This window comes from Salvelinus namaycush, chromosome 21, assembly GCF_016432855.1.
Source record: "Salvelinus namaycush isolate Seneca chromosome 21, SaNama_1.0, whole genome shotgun sequence".
NCBI lineage: Eukaryota > Metazoa > Chordata > Actinopteri > Salmoniformes > Salmonidae > Salvelinus > Salvelinus namaycush.
Window position 1 is genome coordinate 22103132 of NC_052327.1, and position 21438 is coordinate 22124569.

At 43.1% G+C, this 21438-nt stretch overlaps 1 protein-coding gene across 4 annotated transcripts in view; it reads left to right on the plus strand.

Moving 5' to 3' along the window:
• The first annotated feature begins 15893 nt into the window (after positions 1-15893).
• LOC120066190 (protein NDRG4-B-like) overlaps positions 15894-21438 on the plus strand; it is a 35958-nt gene continuing 30413 nt past the window's right edge. For all 4 annotated transcript variants that reach the window (XM_039017378.1, XM_039017379.1, XM_039017381.1 and 1 more), the window contains exon 1: positions 15894-16007. The gene's annotated coding sequence lies outside the window, so the exon portion shown is untranslated. The remainder of the gene's footprint in view (positions 16008-21438) is intronic.

A 21438-nucleotide genomic window follows, 5' to 3' on the forward strand; every position in this document is an offset into this window, starting at 1 on the left:
TTTAATCCATTCCACACGTTACAATGAGCTCATCCTCCTATAGCTCCTCCCACCAGCCTCCACTGCTGAATATGTGCTAATATATGGAAGCTGTTTCATTGCAAAGATAGTTGAAAAGGTACTGGAAAAGAAGGTATTATAAGGAGGTGTATATGTTTTGTGTCAAATTGCATTAATGTACAGTATGTGTTTGTGCTGCTAACTTATTTATTAGGCTGCGTTCTTGGCAAGGGCGCATTTGTAAAATAGATGCTCACCACAAAGTGACCTTCCTGCTTAAATTCATTATAAATGAAATAATAAGATGTCCAACATCTGACAGATTTCTTTATTTATGTTTTGAACTACACCACCCAGCGACATAAAGCGTCTTGACTAATCAGGACCTCGACCTCAGTGAGGTGAAACTTTAACACGAGCGACTAAAAGTAAACTTTTGACGAGCTTTACTTTTCTGAGAGATGACGACGCCTTCCTCTCATCCTCACTACAGGGAGCATATAGCCTAGCTACATCAATAGAACTCTCCCTGCATCTGTCTGCTCAGACTCCATGTCTGCGTGAGAGCTGTGCACTTTCCAGGGGTTTCTGTAAGAGAACAGAGGTGCTGAGGCGCACATTGCATCCACATCGTAGTGATGAGGTGTGTCAGGATTAGCCGTATCTGTGTGAACGCCCCCACACCACTCTTCAAATGGGTATAATCTCCCCCCACTGCGCACTCTGGCACAGACACAACAGCCCAACAATGCCATGGGCTGGGGGTGGGAGGATAGAGAGAGAGGAATATATTCTTCCCAATATTATCTAATGCGGCAAACATTGGTTTTGTATAGGCTGAGTGTAGACTAAGTAGTGATAATGGAAAAACTGCGACACAGAACCATTGGTTACCCATGTGATGACGCACAGCATGGCTAAACTACCTATGAACGCTCTATAAAGTATACCATAATGTACATGTAAAGTGTTACCACTCATCCATCTCTCTTTCAGTCTTGATTGATTCTCTGCATTCTCCCTGGTTCCCTCCGTCTTCTCTACCTCTCTGTCGGTGGATTGTATGTAGCGCTGGGTGTTCTGTCGATGGACAAGGGAGCTTTTCAAGAGAAGTGGTCTCCATAAATACATCAGAGCAGAGCCACTCTCGCTGCCTGAGAGCTGCCCATTCTCAGCATAACACACAGATGAGTCAGAGTTGTACTGCAGGAGGAATACTGTACTCCAGGGTTCCCCAACTGGAGGTCCAATGGACACATTTGACCCGTGGTTGATTTTATTTGGCCCCCCAAGTATTCTGAGAAAAAAATATGATATTATTATTTATTATTATTGTTGGACATAAGACTAAAAACGCCAGTAAATCAGCTCCAAGTTATTTTAATTTAGGAAATTAATCGAAGTATTCCCACGCATAATAGAGATATACAATCACCAGCCAGTTTTTTAAGTACACACATCTAGTACTGTATCGTACCCCCCTTTGCCTCCAAAACCGTCTGAATTATTTGGGGTAATCTACAAAGTGTCAGAAACGTTCCACATGGATGTTGGTTCATGCTGACTCGATGGCATCATGCTGCAGATTTGACGGTGGTACGTTCATGATGCGAACAACCTGTTCCATCTCATCCCAAAGATGCTCTAATGTAGTGGTCACCAACCTTTTCTGAGTCAAGATCACTTTTTGAGTCAAAATGCAAGCCAAGATTTACTGCTCATATATATATGAGCCCGTCCTCATATATATATATACACTGCTCAAAAAAATAAAGGGAACACTAAAATAACACATCCTAGATCTGAATGAATGAAATATTCTTATTAAATACTTTTTTCTTTACATAGTTGAATGTGCTGACAACAAAATCACACAAAAATTATCAATGGAAATCAAATTTATCAACCCATGGAGGTCTGGATTTGGAGTCACACTAAAAATTAAAGTGGAAAACCACACTACAGGCTGATCCAACTTTGATGTAATGTCCTTAAAACAAGTCAAAATGAGGCTCAGTAGTGTGTGTGGCCTCCACGTGCCTGTATGACCTCCCTACAACGCCTGGGCATGCTCCTGATGAGGTGGCGGATGGTCTCCTGAGGGATCTCCTCCCAGACCTGGACTAAAGCATCCGCCAACTCCTGGACAGTCTGTGGTGCAACGTGGCGTTGGTGGATGGAGCGAGACATGATGTCCCAGATGTGCTCAATTGGATTCAGGTCTGGGGAACGGGCGGGCCAGTCCATAGCATCAATGCCTTCCTCTTGCAGGAACTGCTGACACACTCCAGCCACATGAGGTCTAGCATTGTCTTGCATTAGGAGGAACCCAGGGCCAACCGCACCAGCATATGGTCTCACAAGGGGTCTGAGGATCTCATCTCGGTACCTAATGGCAGTCAGGCTACCTCTGGCGAGCACATGGAGGGCTGTGCGGCCCCCCAAAGAAATGCCACCCCACACCATGACTGACCCACCGCCAAACCGGTCATGTTGGAGGATGTTGCAGGCAGCAGAACGTTCTCCACGGCGTCTCCAGACTGTCACGTCTGTCACATGTGCTCAGTGTGAACCTGCTTTCATCTGTGAAGAGCACAGGGCGCCAGTGGCGAATTTGCCAATCTTGGTGTTCTCTGGCAAATGCCAAACGTCCTGCACGGTGTTGGGCTGTAAGCACAATCCCCACCTGTGGACGTCGGGCCCTCATGGAGTCCGTTTCTGAGTAGACACATGCACATTTGTGGCCTGCTGGAGGCCATTTTGCAGGGCTCTGGCAGTGCTCCTCCTGCTCCTCCTTGCACAAAGGCGGAGGTAGCGGTCCTGCTGCTGGGTTGTTGCCCTCCTACGGCCTCCTCCACGTCTCCTGATGTACTGGCCTATCTCCTGGTAGCGCCTCCATGCTCTGGACACTACGCTGACAGACACAGCAAACCTTCTTGCCACAGCTCGCATTGATGTGCCATCCTGGATGAGCTGCACTACCTGAGCCACTTGTGTGGGTTGTAGACTCCGTCTCATGCTACCACTAGAGTGAAAGCACCGCCAGCATTCAAAAGTGACCAAAACATCAGCCAGGAAGCACAGGAACTGAGAAGTGGTCTGTGGTCACCACCTGCAGAACCACTCCTTTATTGGGGGTGTCTTGCTAATTGCCTATAATTTCCACCTGTTGTCTATTCCATTTGCACAACAGCATGTGAAATTTATTGTCAATCAGTGTTGCTTCCTAAGTGGACAGTTTGATTTCACAGAAGTGTGATTGACTTGGAGTTACATTGTGTTGTTTAAGTGTTCCCTTTATTTTTTTGAGCAGTGTATATATATGTATATACACACACACAGGTGAAGTCAGAAGTTTACATACACCTTAGCCAAATACATTTAAACTAAGTTTTTCACAATTACAATTACAATCACAATTACTGACATTTAATTATAGTAAAAATTCCCTGTCTTAGGTCAGTTAGGATCACCACTTTATTTTAAGAATGTGAAATGTCAGAATAACAGTAGAGAGAATTATTTATTTCAGCTTTTATTTATTTCATCGCATTCCCAGTGGGTCAGAAGTTTACATACACTCAATTAGTATTTGGTAGTGTCGTGTCTTTGCTATCGTTAAATTGAAGACTTATAGTTTTTATCATAGATTCCTGTAATTAGGGCTTACGTTATCACTTGAGTAATAACGTAACTAATTAACTATGAATTCGAGGGCACCAGGGAAAGTTATTAGATTACAAAGTTATAATTTCCCAATATAACCTTTCAGATATTTTCATATCTGATCAATAGTCTTCTAATTAATGATTTATTTACTCTACCTCACGTCAGTCTCATTCCAAACGTCGTAAATCGTTGATTATCTGCACGAACCCAGTCTTCACTATGAGTCATCCATACATCAATTGTCTTAAATCATTTATTTATTACTAACTAATTAATTCACAGAAATGCATAAACAAACAAACAAACTTAAAATAGTTACATGAAATGATGGGAGCAATATGCCCTAGTGGGCTGAACCGGCATTGCGGCTGTTAGACAAGGGGAAAATGGCGTTCGACTAAGAATTCACTACAGAGTCCATAATTATAACAATTGACATGCTAATCCTTACACATGAACGCTCACTCATTCGGGAACAATTGCAATCAATATATATATAGTTACGCTCATTGTGTGTCGTCTTGATCGTTGGAGAGAAGTTAGTTTCTGTTGGAGTGAAGTTAGTTTCTGTTGGAGATTCGTCGGTCTCTGTCTTGGCTATTGTGGATAGTTCAGAGTGACATTCGTTATAGAATGATTGTTTCGGCGGTTGTCTTTCTTCGCGTTCAATGATACCGAATTCCTAGCTGCAGACTAGTAGTCAATATCAAAGACTTGTTCTCATTCGTCTTAAGAGTTTAACCACGTGGTATGGTTAAAGATGCACCAATGGTACTTTAACCTTCGTTCTCCTCCTAATGGAGAAAAGCATGGTCTAAATGGTAATTTCTTAAAGTTGGCTTTTATTCAGATAGCAGAGAGGGGTGGTTCCATGGTCTCTGACCCAACTGGCTCAGGGGCGGTCCTTGGACTTAGTTCAAATACAACAGGGAGTTGTATTTTCCTTCATTAAACAGTTCAAAATCATATTACACAATTATACAAACAGTATCATACTCACTCATTCATTTTATACAACACACAGATGTAAACCTCATATCTGAGGTTATTATATAAACAGCGGTATGGTAATGTGGTCCCACAGTCTCACATGAGTTTTCACACAGTCTCACATGAGTTCATAGCTGGACTGTCCACCGATCTTTCATACTTTTGCAGGAATATGAAATATGTTCGTACCCCAAGTTCTGTGAGGTGGAAGAGAATTCCTTTGTCCTGAAAGTTTACCCTCTCTCTTAATACTGTTTGTGGTGGGGGGATTCTCAGGAATTTACGACATCTCTCTGTGATCACCGCATGGGTTGTGGTGGAAAGGGAGAGGAAGGGAGAGGGGGATGGGGTTTGCAGTACCCAAGCAGGCAACATCATGACAGTAGCATTGCCTTTAAATTGTTTAACTTGGGTCAAACATTTCGGGTAGCCTTCCACAAGCTTCCCACAATAAGTTGGGTGAATTTTGGCCCATTCCTCCTGACAGAGCTGGTGTAACTGAGTCAGGTTTGTAGGCCTCCTTGCTCGCACAGGCTTTTTCAGTTCTGCCCACAAATTTTCTATAGGATTGAGGTCAGGGCTTTGTGATGGCCACTCCAGTACCTTAGTTGTCCTTAAGCCATTTTGCCACAACTTTGGAAGTATGCTTGGGGTCATTGTCCATTTGGAAGACCCATTTGCGATCAAGCTTTAACTTCCTGACTGATGTCTTGAGATGTTGCTTCAATATATCCACATTATTTTCCTGCCTCATGATGCCATCTATTTTGTGAAGTGCACCATTCCCTCTTGCAGCAAAGCACCCACACAACATGATGCTTTTGATTTTCCCATGATGTCAAGCAAAGAGGCACTGAGTATGAAGGTAGGCCTTGAAATACATCCACAGGTACACCCCTAATTGACTCAAATGATGTCAATTAGCCTATCAGAAGCTTCTAAAGCCATGGCATAATTTTCGGGAATTTTCCAAGCTGTTTAAAGGCACAGTCAACTTAGTGTATGTAAACTTCTGACCCTCTGGAAGTGTGATACAGTGAATTATAAGTGAAATCATCTGTCTGTAAACAATTGTTGGAAAAATTACTTGTGTCATGCACAAAGTAGATGTCCTAACCGACTTCACAAATTTGTTGTCAACAAACTATAGTTTTGGTAAGTGTTTGAAAAACGAGTTTTAATGGCTCCAACCTAAGTGTATGTAAACTTCTGACTTCAACTGTATGTATATTACTTAAAAAACGTAAACCTTTGAAACATTAACCTACACTTTATGATCAAAAGTATGTGGACACCTGCTCGTCGAACATCTCATTCCAAAATCATGGGCATTAATATGGAGTTGGTCCCCCTCTTTGCTGCTATAACAGCCCCCACTCTTCTGGGATGGCTTTCCACTAGATGTTGGAACATTGTTGAGAGGACGTGCTTCCACTCAGCCACGAGCATTAGTGAGGTTGGGTACTGATGTTGGGCAATTAGGCCTGGCTCCCAGTCGGCGTTCCAATTCATTCCAAAGGTGTTCAATGGGGTTGAGGTCAGGGCTCTGTTCTTTCAGTCAAGTTCTTCCACACGAATCTCGATAAACCATTTCTGTATGGACCTTGCTTTGTGCACGGGGGCATTGCCATGCTGAAACAGGAAAGGACCTTCCTCAAACTGTTGCCACAAAGTTGGAAGAACAGATTCACCTAGAATGTCATTGTCATTGTACGAAATCTTTAAGATTTCCCTTCGCTGGAACTAAGGGGCCTAGCCCGAACCATAGAAAAACAGCTCCAGGCCATAATTCCTACTCCACCAAACTTTACAGTTAGCACTATGCATTGGGTCAGGTAGCGCTCTACTGGCATCCACCAAACCCATATTCGTCCGTCGGACTGCCAGATGATGAAGCGTGATTCATAACTCCAGAGAACGTGTTTCTACTGCTCCAATGGCGGCGAGCTTTACACCACTTCAGCTGACGCTTGGCATTGCGCATGGTGATCTTAGGCTTGTGTGCGGCTGCTCGGCCATGGATACCCATTTCGTGAAGCTCCCGGCAAACAGTTATTGTGCTGACGTTGCTTCTAAAGGCAGTTTGGAACTTGTTCGTGAGTGTTGCAACAGACGATTTTACGCCCTACAGCACTTGGCGGTAGCTTGAGCTTGTGTGGCCTACCACTTTGGCTGAGCCGTAGTTGCTCCAAGACGTTTCCACTTCACAATAACAGCACTTACAGTTGACCGGGGCAGCTGTAGCAGGGCAGAAATTTGATGAACCCGACTTGTTGGAAAGGTATCCTATGATGGTTCCATGTTGAAAGTCACTGAGCTCTTCAGTAAGGCCATTCTACTAATAATTTTTAGGATGTGACTGAAATAGCTGAATCCACTAATTTTGAAGGGGTGTCCACATACATTTGTATACAGTGCATTCGGAAAGTATTCAGACCCCTTTTTCCACATTTTGTTACGTTACAGCCTTATTCTAAAATGGATTAAATTATTTTTCAATCATCAATCTACACACTATACCCCATACTGACAAAGTGAAAACAGGTTTTCCAAATTTTTTGCAAATTAATACAAAATAAAAAGAAATAGAAACAGAAATACCTTATTTACATAAGTATTCAGACCTTTTGGTCAAGGAGGGGCGGCAGGTAGCCTAGTGGTTAGAGTGTTGGGCAGGTTGCTATATCGAAAGGTTGCTAGATCGAATCCCCGAGCTGACAAGGTAAAAATCTGTCATTCTGCCCCTGAACAAGGCAGTTAACTCTCTGTTCCTAGGCCGTCATTGTAAATAAGAATTTGTTCTTAACTGACTTGCCTAGTTAAATAGTGTAACTCATGTGTAAGTCTGTGCTGTTGTTTTTTTGTCGCACTGCTTTGCTTTATCTTGGCCATGTCGCAGTTGTAAATGAGAACTTGTTCTCAACTGGCCTACCTGGTTAAATAAAGGTGAATTTTTAATAATAAAGGTTAAATTTGCTAAGAGACTCGAAACTGAGCTCAGGTGCATCCTGTTTCCATTAATAATCCTTTTAAGATGTTTCTACAACTTGATTGGAGTTCACCTGTGGTGAATTCAATTGATTGGACATGATTTGGAAAGGAAAACACCTGTCTATATAAGGACCCACAGTTGACAGTGCATGTCAGAGCAAAAACCAAGCTATGAGGTCGAAGGAATTGTACGTAGAGCTCCGAGACAGGATTGTGTCAAGGCACAGATCTGGGGACACATTGAAGGTCCCCAAGAACACAGTGGCCTCCATCATTCTTAAATGTAAGAAGTTTTGAACCACCAAGACTCATCCTAGGGCTGGCCGCCCAGCCAAACTGAGCAATTGAGGGAGAAGGGTCTTGGTCAAGGAGGTGACCAAGAACCTGATGGTCACTCTGACAGAGCTCCAGAGTTCCTCTGTGAAGATGGGAGAACATTCCAGAAGGACAACCATCTCTGCAGCACTCCAGACGGAAGCCACTCTTCAGTAAAAGTTACCTGACACCCCGCTTGGAGTTTGTAAAAAGTTACCTAAAGGACTCTGACCATGAGAAACAATATTCTCTGGTCTGATGAAACCAAGATTGAATTCTTTGGCCTGAATGCCAAGCGGCACGTCTGGAGGTAACCTGGCACCACCCCTATGTTGAAGCATTGTGGTGGCAGTATTATGCTGTGGGCATGTTTCTCAGCGGCAAGGATTGGAAGACTAGTCAGGATCGAGGGAAAGATTAATGTATGCAAAGTACAAAGAGATCATTAATGAAAACCTGCTCCAGAACGATTGTTCTGATTGTCCTTGATTGGCCCAGCCAGAGCCTGCACTTGAACCCGATCTTACATCTCTGGAGAGACCTGAAAATAGCTGTGCAGCGATGCTCCCCATCCAACCTGACAGAGCTAGAGAGGATCTCCAGAGAAGAATGGGAAAACCTCCTAGCCTGGTTGCTCTCTAGGTTTCTTCCTAGGTTCCAGCCTTTCTAGGGAGTTTTTCCTAGCCACCATTCTTCTACATCTGCATTGCTTGCTGTTTGGGCTTTTAGGATAGGTTTCTGTACAGCACTTTGTGACATCGACTGATGTAAAAAGGACTTTATAAATACATTTGATTGATTGGTGATCTTCCTTCAACCTCTCTCATCAACGAGCTATTTTTGACCACAGGACTGCCGCTGACTGGAGTTTTTTTTGTTTGTCGCACCATTCTTGGTAAACCCTAGACACTGACGTGCGTGAGAAGCCCAGGAGGGCAGCCGTTTCGGAGATACTGGATCCGGCGCACCTGACACTGAAGATCATACCATGCTCCAAGTCGCTTAGGTCACTCGTTTTGCCCATTCTAACGTTCAATCGAACAGTAACTGAATGACCTCATACCTGTCAGCCTGCTTTATATAGCTAGCCAACGCCACGTGACTCACTGTCTGTAGGAGCGATCAATTTTCGTGAACGGGTGGTGTACATAATAAACTGTCCGGTTATAAAAAATATATATGTTTTTAACCTTAACTAGACAAGTCAATTAAGAACAAATTCTTATTTACAATGACGGCCTACCAAAATGCCTCCTGCGAGAACAGGGGCTGGGATTAAAAATAAAATAACACACACACATCACGACAAGAGAGACACCACAACACTACAGTCGTGGCCAAACGTTTTGAGAATGACACAAATATTAATTTCCACAAAGTTTGCTGCTTCAGTGTCTTTAGATATTTTTGTCAGATGTTACTATGGAATACGGAAGTATAATTACAAGCATTTCATAAGTGTCAAAGGCTTTTATTGACAATTACATGAAGTTGATGCAAAGAGTCAATATTTGCAGTGTTGACCCTTCTTTTTCAAGACCTTTGCAATCCGCCCTGGCATGCTGTCAATTAACTTCTGGGCCACATCCTGACTGATGGCAGCCCATTCTTGCATAATCAATGCTTGGAGTTAGTCAGAATTTGTGGGGTTTTGTTTGTCCACATGCCTCTTGAGGATTGACCACAAGTTCTCAATGGGATTAAGGTCTGGGGATTTTCCTGGCCATGGACCCAAAATATAGATGTTTTGTTCCTCGAGCCACTTAGTTATCACTTTTGCCTTATGGCAAGGTGCTCCATCATGCTGGAAAAGTTATTATTCGTCACCAAACTGTTCCTGGATGGTTGGGAGAAGTTGCTCTCGGAGGATGTGTTGGTACCATTCTTTATTCATGGCTGTGTTCTTAGGCAAAATTGTGAGTGAGCCCACTCCCTTGGCTGAGAAGCAACCCCACACATGAATGGTCTCAATATGCTTTACTGTTGGCATGACACAGGACTGATGGTAGCGCTCACCTTGTCTTCTCCGGACAAGCTTTTTTCAGGATGCCCCAAACAATCGGAAAGGGGATTCACCAGAGAAAATGACTTTATCCCAGTCCTCAGCAGTCCAATCCTGTACCTTTTGCAGAATATCAGTCTGTCCCTGATGTTTTTCCTGGAGAGAAGTGGCTTCTTTGCTGCCCTTCTTGACACCAGGCCATCCTCCAAAAGTCTTTGCCCCACACCTGCCTGCTGCCATTCCTGAGCAAGCTCTGTACTGGTGGTGCCCCGATCCCGCAGCTGAATCAACTTTAGGAGACGCTCCTGGCGCCTGCTGGACTTTCTTGGGCGCCCTGAAGCCTTCTTCACAACAATTGAACCGTTCTCCTTGAAGTTCTTGATGGTCCGATAAATGGTTGATTTAGGTGCAATCTTACTGGCAGCAATATCCTTGCCTGTGAAGCCCTTTTTGTGCAAAGCAATGATGACGGCACGTGTTTCCTTGCAGGTAACCATGGTTGACAGAGGAAGAACAATGATTCCAAGCATCAACCTCCTTTTGAAGATTCCAGTCTGTTATTTGGCCTCAATCAGCATGACAGAGTGATCTCCAGCCTTGTTCTCATCAACACTCACACCTGTGTTAACGAGAGAATCACTGATATGATGTCAGCTGGTCCTTTTGTGGCAGGGCTGAAATGCAGTGGAAATGTTTTTGGGGGATTCAGTTCATTTGCATGGCAAAGAGTGACTTTGCAATGAATTGCAATTAATCTGATCACTCTTCATAACATTCTGGAGTATATGCAAATTGCCATCATGCAAACTGAGGCAGCAGACTTTGTGAAAATTAATATTTGTGTCATTCTCAAAAATTTTGCCCACAACTGTACATAAAGAGAGACCTAAGACAACAACATAGCATGGTAGCAACACAACATGGCAGCAGCATAACATGGTAGCAGCACAAAACATGGTACAAACATTATTGGGCACAGACAACTGCACAAAGGCAAAAGGTAGAGACAACAATACATCACGCGAAGCAGCCACAACTGTCAGTAAGTGTGTCCATGATTGAGTCTTTGAATGAAGAGATAAAACTGTCCAGTTTGAGTGTTTTTTGTAGCTCATTCCAGTCTCTAGCTGCAGCGAACTGAAAAGAGGAGCAAACCAGGGATGTGTGTGCTTTGGGGACCTTTAACAAAAGGTCCCCACATACAACACCCGTTCTGACTGGCAGAACGGGTGTTGTATGTGGAGGATGAGGGCTGCAGTAGATATCTCAGATAAGGGGGAGTGAGGCCTAAGAGGGTTTTTAGAAATAAGCATCAACCAGTACGACGTGTATACAGAGATGACCAGTTTACGGAGTTGTATAGAGTGCAGTGATGTGTCCTATAAGGAGGTTGGTGGCAAATCTGATGGCCGAATGGTAAAGAACATCTAGCCGCTCGAGAGAAACCTTACCTGCCGATCTATAATGGGTAGGATGGTCATCTGAATCAGGGTTAGTTTGGCATCTGGGGTGAAAGAGGAGCGATTACGATAAAGGAAGCCAAATCTAGATTTAACCTCAGCCTGCAGCTTTGATATGTGCTGAGAGAAGGACAGTGTGTACCATCTAGCCATACTCCAAAGTACTTGTATGAGGTGACTACCTCAAGCTCTAAACCCTCAGAGGTAGTAATCACACCAGTGGGGAGAGGAGCATTCTTCATACCAAACCACATGACCTTTGTTTTGGAGGTGTTCAGAACAAGGTTAAGGGCAGAGAGCTTGTTGGACACAAAGAAAGATTTGTTGTAGAGCGTTTAACACAAAATTCCAGGAGGGGCCAGCTGAGTATAAGACTGTATCTGCATATAAATTGATGAGAGAACTTCCTACTGCTTGAGCTATGTTGTTGATGTAAATTGAGAAGAGCGTGGGACCTAGGATCGAGCCTTGGGGTACTCCCTTGGTCACAGGCAGTGGCTGAGACAGCAGATGTTCTGACTTCATACACTGCACTCTTTGAGAGAGGTAGTTAGCAAACCAGGCCAAATACCCCTCAGATACATCAATGCTCCTTAGCCGGCCCACAAGAATGGAATGGTCTACCATATCAAAAGCTTTGGCTAACTCAATAAAAATAGCAGAAAAACATTGCTTAGAATCAAGGGCAATGGTGACTTCATTCAGGGCCTTTAAGGTCGCTAAGCACATCCATAACCTGAGCGGAAACCAGATTGCTTACCCGAGAGAATACTATAAACGCCAAAAGGCAGTCAGTTGACTATTGACAAGTTTTTCCAACACGTTTGATAAACAGGGCAAAATAGAAATTGGCCTATAACAGTTAGGATCAGCTTGATCTCCCCTTTAAGTAAAGGACGCACCGTGGCTCCCCTCCAAGCAATGGGAACCTCCCCAGAGAGGAGAGAGTTTTAAAAATGTCAGAGATAGGCTTGGCGATGATAGGGGCTGTAACCTTAAAGAAGAAAGGGTCTAAACCATCTGACCCAAATGTTTTTGGGGTCAAGTTTAAGGAGATCCTTTAGCACCTTGGACTCAGTGACCGCCTGCAGGAAGAAACTTTGTAGCGGGGCAGGGGAAAAAGAGGGACGAGCATCAGGGATAGTCGCATTAGAAGGGATGGGAAATGTTTGACGGGCAAGGAGGAATGGCTGAGTCAAATAGAAATCCTGACTTAATGAAGTGGTGATTTAAAGAGCTCAGCCATGTGCTTCTTGTCAGTAACAACCACATCATCAACATTAAGGGACATGGGCAGCTGTGAGGAGGAGGGTTTATCCTCCAGGTCTTTAACTGTTTTCCAGAACTTCTTGGGGTTAGACCCACAGAGAGAGAACTGCTCCTTAAAGTAACTAGCTTAAGCCTTCCGGATAACCTGAGTGCACTTATTTCTCATTTGCCTGAATGAGAGCCAGTCAGCCTGAGTATGCGTGTGCCAAGCGATTTGACAAATGGAATTCTTGAGGTGGAGTAACTCTGCCAAATCACAGTCGAACCAGGGGCTGAACCTGTTTTTCATTTTCTTTATGGTCGCGTGTTAACAATACCACTGAAAATATAAAAAAGAAGGTCCAAGCGTCTTCCACCAAGGGGATCAAGCAGATTCTATATCCATTTAAAGAGGCCAGGTCATGAAGGAAGGCTTGCTCATTAAAGGTTTTTAGCAAGCGTCTATGACAAATCAGGACAGGTAATTTCACTGAGCAGCCATTACGAACTCAGGCTGTAAAACAGTGATCACTAAGGTCATTACAGAAAACACCAGACTGATACCTATCAGGATTATTTGTGAGGATAACATCACAGAGAGTAGCCTTTTCTGGGTGTTTGGAGTCATACCTTGTGGGATTGTTAATAATCTGAGAAAGATTTAGGGAGTCCCATTACTTTAGGACTTGGTCAGGTGGTTTAAGCATGTCCCAGTTTAGATCACCTATCAGGACAAATTCAGACTTAGTGTAAGGGGCCAGGAGAAAGCTTATGGCATTTAGGGTACAGGCCGGTGCTCGTGTACAAATGTGATCATGTAGAAATGTAAGCAAGGTTTGAAATGTTTGTTTAAGTCAAATATTATACCTGTTTGGGCTTCTTGCTGTCAATTTGCAGTCTACAAATGATTTGTAATTATGTTCAGGCCCCCTGACCATCTGCTCAAGAAAAGATCGGCCCGCGGCTGAATCTAGTTGATGATCCCTGCTGTACAGTATGTGGGTTGAGTAGTTAAGCAAGCTGGCACAAACACCATCCCACATACTGGACCAAGTGCTCTTTAACATTTCTCCTCTGAGGGTAGAGTCCCACACTGTGCCAGGTCTCTGGTGTCCCTTCAGCCTCTCAGCCTGGCCATGCCCTGTTGGTCAACGGCTATTCTCCACTCCAAGATGCTTCTCAAATGGCACCCCTGATCCTATTCCCTATGTAGTGCACTTATTTTGACCAGAGCACTGAGCACTACATAGGGGATAGGGTGCCATTTCAGACACTCTCAGACTCTGTGTGCCAGGTTTCCCTTCAGTCTCTCTGCTGGCCACGCCCTATTGGCTAACGGCTGTTCTGTTCTCCACTCCAGCATACTATCCTATCTACATCCTAATAAGGTCTCTGACCTGCTTACTGTGCTGGACCATCAGCAGTATCACTGCACAGACAAATTAGGGCCAATAGCTCCCTGTTTGTGAACACTGCGTACACTAATCTGTGTCTGATGAACACTGAGCATTTTGTCCAGACCAAACATGACAGCGTTTAGAACTGTGACTCACCCTGCCTCACTGAACAAAAATATAAATGCAACAAGTAACTATTTGAGTTACAGATCATGTAAGAAAATCAGTCAATTGAAATAAATTAATCAGGCCCTAATCTATAGAGTTCACATGACTGGGAATACAGATATGAATCTGTTGGTCACAGATACCTGAAAAAAAGGTAGGGTGTTGATCAGAAAACCAGTCAGTATCTTGTGTGACCACCATTTGCCTCATGCAGTGCGACACATCTCCTCCGCTTAGAGTTGATCAGGTTGTTTATTGTGGCCTGTGGAATGTTGTCCCACTCCTCTTCAATGGCTGTGCGAAGTTGCTGGATATTGGCGGGAACTGGAAGAGGCTGTCGTACGCGTCGATCCAGAGCATCCCAAACGTGCTCAATGGGTGACATGTCTGGTGAGTATGCAGGCCATGGAAGAACTAGGACATTTTCAGCTTCCAGAAATACACATGGTCTGTGGTTATGAGGCCATTTTGACTTACTGACAAATTCTCTAAAATTACATTGGAGGGGGCTTATGGTAGAGAAATGAGCATTCAATTATCTGGCAACAGCTCAGGTGGACATTTTTGCAGTCAGCATGCCAATTGCACGCTTGATACATGTGTGGCATTGTGTTTAGAGTGGCCTTTTATTGTCTCCAGCACAAGGTGCACCTGTGTAATGATCATGCTGTTTAATCAGCTTCTTGATATGCCACACCAGTCAGGTGGATGGATTATCTTGGCAAAGGAGACAGGGATATAAAAAAAAATAGCACAAAATGTGAGAAAAATAAGCTTTTTGTTCATATGGAACATTTCTGGGTCTTTTATTTCAGCTCATGAAACATGGGACCAACACTTTATATGTAGCGTTTTATTTTTGTTCAGCGTAGAAGAGGCTCTCCATTTTGGCAATCGGTCCATCTGGTCTGATATTACTGTGTCTCGTCAGTGAATCAGTGTTGTTCTAAAGTAGGTCACTTGTTGCGCGCAGATCCAGCAAACAAACACAGATCCATTATTGCCTGCATGATGAAAAAAAGATGTTCAAAATAAAAGTAAACCAGCAGATCCCTTTAACAAACCCATTGTATTGGTTTATTCCTGTGTGTGGGGGTGGGGGCTGAGAGAGGCTGTTTACAGTTAAAATGTGCTAAATTAAATAATAAATCCATAAGTACTGTTTTTTGTGTTTTGGTGGAATGTGCCATTGTGTGGGTGTTGCAGAAAATAGACTTCTGAAGCTCATGATTGTGAACTCATTGGTGCAGTGGAACCTTCACTCTTCTGTTTTCAACAGCAATAGTTATTACCCCAAAACAATCAGTTTCTCTCCTTTACCAAACTCTAAATCTCACTTTTATGACCATATCATAATATCCATACCCTCCGTTTAATTTACCTCCCATCACATTCTGTCTTCCCTCTTTCATTTCATCCCCTCTCCCCTTCTCTCTCCTCCCTCGCCTCTGATCTTCTAGTGTGGCGGCGCTCTCATGCTGCATCATTGGGGATGACACGTGCTCTCTGTTTATTGCCAAGGCGAGAAGGAAGGGAGAAGGGAGCGCGAGATGGAGAGGGAGGGAGGGAGGGAGCGGGAGAGAAAGAGGGAGGGAGGATGAGAGGGAGAGAGATCTGGAGAGCAGAGACCCCATAGAATACACTGCCTCTTTCTGTAGCACGCTCATACACACAGACTGGAACAGACTAAGGGAAAGCGAGAGAAAAACAGACGCACTATAAAATACGCAACAATAGCAGCTGTTGAAGCTCAAACCACCACAAGAGGTAAGTCCTTATGTGTCTGTATGTTCAGTTTGGATCTGATGATGATACCTACATGAGATAGAATGACAGAACTCATTTTTGCAAAGCTTGACTTAACTCTTTGATAGTGCATAAGAAGGTTAAGGTACATCGATCATGATAGCACATACTGTATAGGGACATTAGCTCCCCCAGATCATCTACTGTCTCCTAGCTGTATAAGTGAGGCTCTGACTGTGCCCCAGTACCAGCCTCTGCATTGGCGTGAGTACGAGGTCGTCAGGTTGAATTTATTAACCCTAGAAACAGGAGTGCGTCATACAGATCAGTACTGCCTTGGGCAACCTGCGTATTAATAAGTAATATAGAGAATATACAGTCTAACTTCCTTACCAGGAGCAGGCCTTCTGCTTTCCAGTTAAAGAGAATAGCGAACTGCTTTGCATTGTTGTGTTTAGTTGTGTATCAGCTGTAGAAAAAAGTTTGCGTACCCTCCCCTCCAACAACCAGCAGCCACACTAATCACTAACACACTGCACTTCATATCTGAGGCCATTGCATGTGTAAGGGGTAGAGTTAGAGATGGATAGAGACAGGAAAGCTTCTATTCTGGTCAAAATAGACTCTGTGTTCCAAGTTTTACAGTCTCAATGAAGAGTTCATCAGTGGACATTTCCAGAGCGTTCAGAAAGTGTCCACACGCCCCTTGACTTTTCCCACATTTTGTTCTGTTACAATCTGAAATTAAAATGGATTACATTTAGATGTTTTTGTCACCGGCCTACATACAATACCTCATAATGTCAAAATGGAATTATGTTAGAAGATTTTTTTATGAATTAAAAATGAATTGCTGAAATGTCTTGAGCCAATAAGTATTTAACCCCTTAGTCATGGCAAACCTAAATACGTTCAGGAGTAAAAATGTGCTTAACAAGTCACATAAGAAGTTGTATGGACTAAGTCCTATGCTATAACAGTATTTAACATGAATTTGGAATGACTGCCTCATCGCTGTACTCCACACATAAAATTATCTGTAAGGTCCCTCAGTCGAGCAGAGAATTTCAAACACAGATTCAACCACAAAGAACAGGGAGGTTTTCCAATGCCTCGCAAAGAAAGGGCACCTATTGGTAGATGTGTAAAAAAAAACAGACATTGAATATCCCTTTGAGCATGGTGAAGTTATTAATTACACTTTGGATGGTGTATCAATACACCCAGTCCCTACAAAGATACAGGCGTCCTTCCTAACTCAGTTGCTGGAGAGGAAGGAAACCACTTATGGATTTCACCATGAGGCCAATGGTGACTTTAAAACAGTTACAGAGCTTAATGGCTATGACAGGAGAAAACTGAGGATAGATCCACAGTTACTCCACAATAATAGCCTAATTGACAGAGTGATAAGAAGGAAGCCTGTACAGAATAAAAATATTCCAAGACATGCATCATGTTTGCAACAAGTAATACTGCAGAAAATGTGGCAAACCAATTAACTTTTTTTCCTGAATACAAAGTGTTATGTTTGGGGCAAATCCAATACAACACATTTACTGAGTCCCACTTCATATTGTCAAGCATAGTGGTGGCTGCATCATGTTATGGGTATGCTTGTAATCATTAAGGACTGGTTAGTTTTTCAGGATAAAAAAGAAACGGAATGGAGCACAGCCAAAAGCCTAGAGGAAAACCTGGTTCAATCTGCTTTCCAGCATACACTGGGAGATAAATCCACCTTTTAGCCGGACAATAACCTAAAACACAAGGCCAAATCTACACTGGAGTTGCTTACCAAGAAGACAGTGAATGTCTTACAGTTGTTCCAAGTTACAGTTTGGACTTAAATCTATGGAAAGATCTAAAATGGTTGTCTAGCATTGATTAACAACCAATTTGACAGAGCTTGAAGAATAAAAACAATTATAATAGGCAAATGTTGCACAATCCAGATGTGGAAAGTTCTTAGAGACTTACCCAGAAAGACTCACAGCTGTAATCACTGCCAAATGTGCTTCTACAAAATATTGACTCGGGTGTGAATAAATGTGTTATTTCTGTACTAATTTTCAATAAATTTGAAAACATGTCTAAACATGTTTTCACCTTGTCATTATTGGGTATTGTGTGTAGATGGGTGAGAGAAAAAAACAATTTAATCCATTTTGAATTCAGGCTGTAACAACTAAATGTGGAATAAGTCAAGGGGTATGAATACTTTCTGAAGGAACTTTAATTGGATATCTGTTAGGCCTCCATTTCTTTTGAGCTCTTTGTGTATGTGGATGTTCGTGTACATGCTGTGTGCACAGCCTCCTGCCTCATTGAATAGTGGTTGCACACTGAGACCTGTAGGCAAACCCTTTGAGATCTGAGGCTGAATGTCAGGCCTGACATGGTGTGAGTGATCTTCACCACCTGTCAGCAAAATGATGACGCTCCTGGGCTCTGGTGGAAGTAAATGCTGATATGTATCATTTTCACCTTGTGAGAAATATGTCCTGTTCATTTCTACAGTTTCTGTCGACAAGATAATATGAAATAATATGGGTGCAGCCCCAATTCATTGTCTTATATAAGCCTGGTGCAGAATTCTAATACATACATTTGTTCTAGGATCAAAAGCTTTGACAAATGAACAGTAGACACAATGTCCCTGTTTTTTAATCCACACTGTCTATTATGATTTATTATCACCTTATACAGTGTAAAAAGGATGTTATCAGGTTAGCTTTTTCTCCTTCGGCATATGCAAGCTCAACAAAGCCCACTGTATCCTATGGGACCAGGTCTGTTTCTCTGCTGCTCTTGGATATTAATAGAACTACAAAGAGCATTATAAACTGGGTGGTTCGAGCGGTGAATGCTGATTGACTGAAAGCCGTGGTATATCAGACCCTATACCATGGGTATGACAAAACATTTATTTTTACTGCTCTAATTATGTTGGTAACCAGTTTATAATGGCAATAAGGCACCTCGGGGGTTTGTGGTATATGACCAATATAATACGGCTACGGGCTGTATCCAGGCACTCCACTTTGCGTCGTGCGTAAGAACATTCCTTAGCCGTGTTATATTGGTTATATACCCCCCCCCCCCCCCCCCCCCCCGGGCCTTATTGCTTAAAAATACCCTGTGGATTTGTTCCTCTATCAGCTAGGTTGAGGCAGATAAAATTGCTTTGTTCCTACCACTGTAAAAAATCGACCTATGAGTCATGACGATATGGCTTGAACTTTGCTGTTCACTTTTTTCCCTCACTCTTTCAATCTCCAACGGATGATTTTATTTTGTACTAATAGATGGGGCCCGGATTGTTTTGGAACTTCCCTTCAAAGGCTAACTGCACGGTGCCGCAGAGCCTGCTGCAGACCATGTACGTAGTGCCTTCTGGAATGGACTTCATATACTGTATATAGCTTCCTTAACTTATGTTTTTGGCATCTCATTCATCGCTCTTTCCATTCACACTGTCCGTCCTTCCTAAAGTCATGAGCTGATGACTGCAGTGTTTCACACCGAGGCCTAGCTTGTGGACCAGTGGAATGTAACTTAGTGTCCTGGACTAACAAGCTAATGGCCAATCCCTGCAGAGCATTGGACGGCAACTCATGACTCTGTGGCCAATCGTGGCTCAGTATTGGACTATTACTTGTGAGTCATCAAGCACTTTTTTGGCAAAGTTAAAAGAGACTCATGAGCCATGGACCAATTGCAGCAGAGCACTGGACCAGGACTGATGCAATTTGGGTGATCATTTGATGACTCGTATCTCACCTTCACCCCATTAAGGCCTTGGTAATGATGCTCAGAACGAGCTTTAGCCAAGCATCACAGCACACATTCTCTATGTTTGTGTTATATTACCATCCATCAGCTTTGAACCCCAAACGTAGCTGTTGTTGTGTTCAGTCTGGACAGAACTGCATGTTCCACACATATTGCATGCTAATCATGTCCTTGCTTTGGGGTGTGTAGGTATAGTCTCAAACTCAGTATTAGCATACGCTTGATAGTCTTTTGAAGTAAGGTATAGCTAGTTTTCAAGTGTTTGAAACCTGTTGCGTATTTTTTTTGTTTAGACTTTTGGGTTTGTTTCCTGACTACCCACTGGGCACAGACGTCATTTCAACGTCTAGTTTTGATTTACATTTGGTTGAGTTGTCAACTAACGTGAAATCAACCAAACATGTGACCATGTCATTGGTTTTATGTTAAAAGTTTAGTTTAAAAAAATAAGAAATGCCCATACGTTGATGACTTTTATTAAATCCAATCAGTTTTCCACATTGATTCAAAGTTGTTGTTTTTTATGACAAACAACATTAATTCAACCAGTTTTTGCCCAGTGAGTAACCAGCATACAGTACTTACTTCTTTTAGTTTTCAGTATCTCAAGTACACATTTCCAGCCCAATCAAACAAGCTGGGGGGGGGGGGAAGAGACTGGATGCTATAGGCCTAGATGTTGTGGATGTTTGGGTTAGAGTAGATAGACAGTGGGGGATTCAGTGAAGCGGATCATGTAGCCCGTTGACATATTGGATATTGAGTGTGGCTTCACTGGACAAGGATGTTGGCTGACGTCAGAAATGGCCGATGAGGGCATGTCAGGCAGCATATCATGTCAAAGACTCCAGCCACCCTAGTCATAGACTGTTCTCTCTGCTATCGCACGGCAAGCGGTACCGGAGTGCCAAGTCTAGGTCCAAAACGCTCCTAAACAGCTTCTACCCCCAAGCCATAAGACTGCTGAACAGCTAATCAAATGGCTATGCAGACTATATGCAGACTATTTGCATTGCCCCCCCCCCCCCCCCCTTTACGCTGCTGCTACTCTCTGTTATTATCTATGCATAGTCACTTTAATAACTCTACCTACATGTACATATTACCTCAATTACCTCGACACCTGTGCCCCCGCACATTGACATTGACTCTGTACCGGTACCCCATGTATATAGCCCCGCTATTGTTATTTCCTGCTGCTCTTTAATTATTTGTTATTCTTATCTCTTACTTTTTTTAGGGGTATTTTCTTAAAACTGCATTGTTGGATAAGGGCTTGTAAGTAAGCATTTCACTGTAATGTCTACACTTGTTGTATTCGGCGCATGTGACAAATAACATTTGATTTGAAGACAGCATTTTCTGACCAGCTTAAGTACCCACCAATCTGTAAACTTTAACAAAACTGAGTCAGGTGGAAGGAGAGGGTTTGGATGTCTAAGAAAAGGGCTTCCAACTCCCTGTTGGGCAGATCCTTTACAGTGTTACATTTCATAATAAAATAATTAAGAGATCCATCTTTTGATCTACAAGAATGAACGCTGCATTCGAAAATGTAGTCTTATGAGACAGTGGTGTTTGTTCAGGAAGGTTTTAAGACCCCCCCCCCCCCCCCCCCCTCCCCTGCCTCTCCCTTCTCTGTTGTGTACAGGTCCCA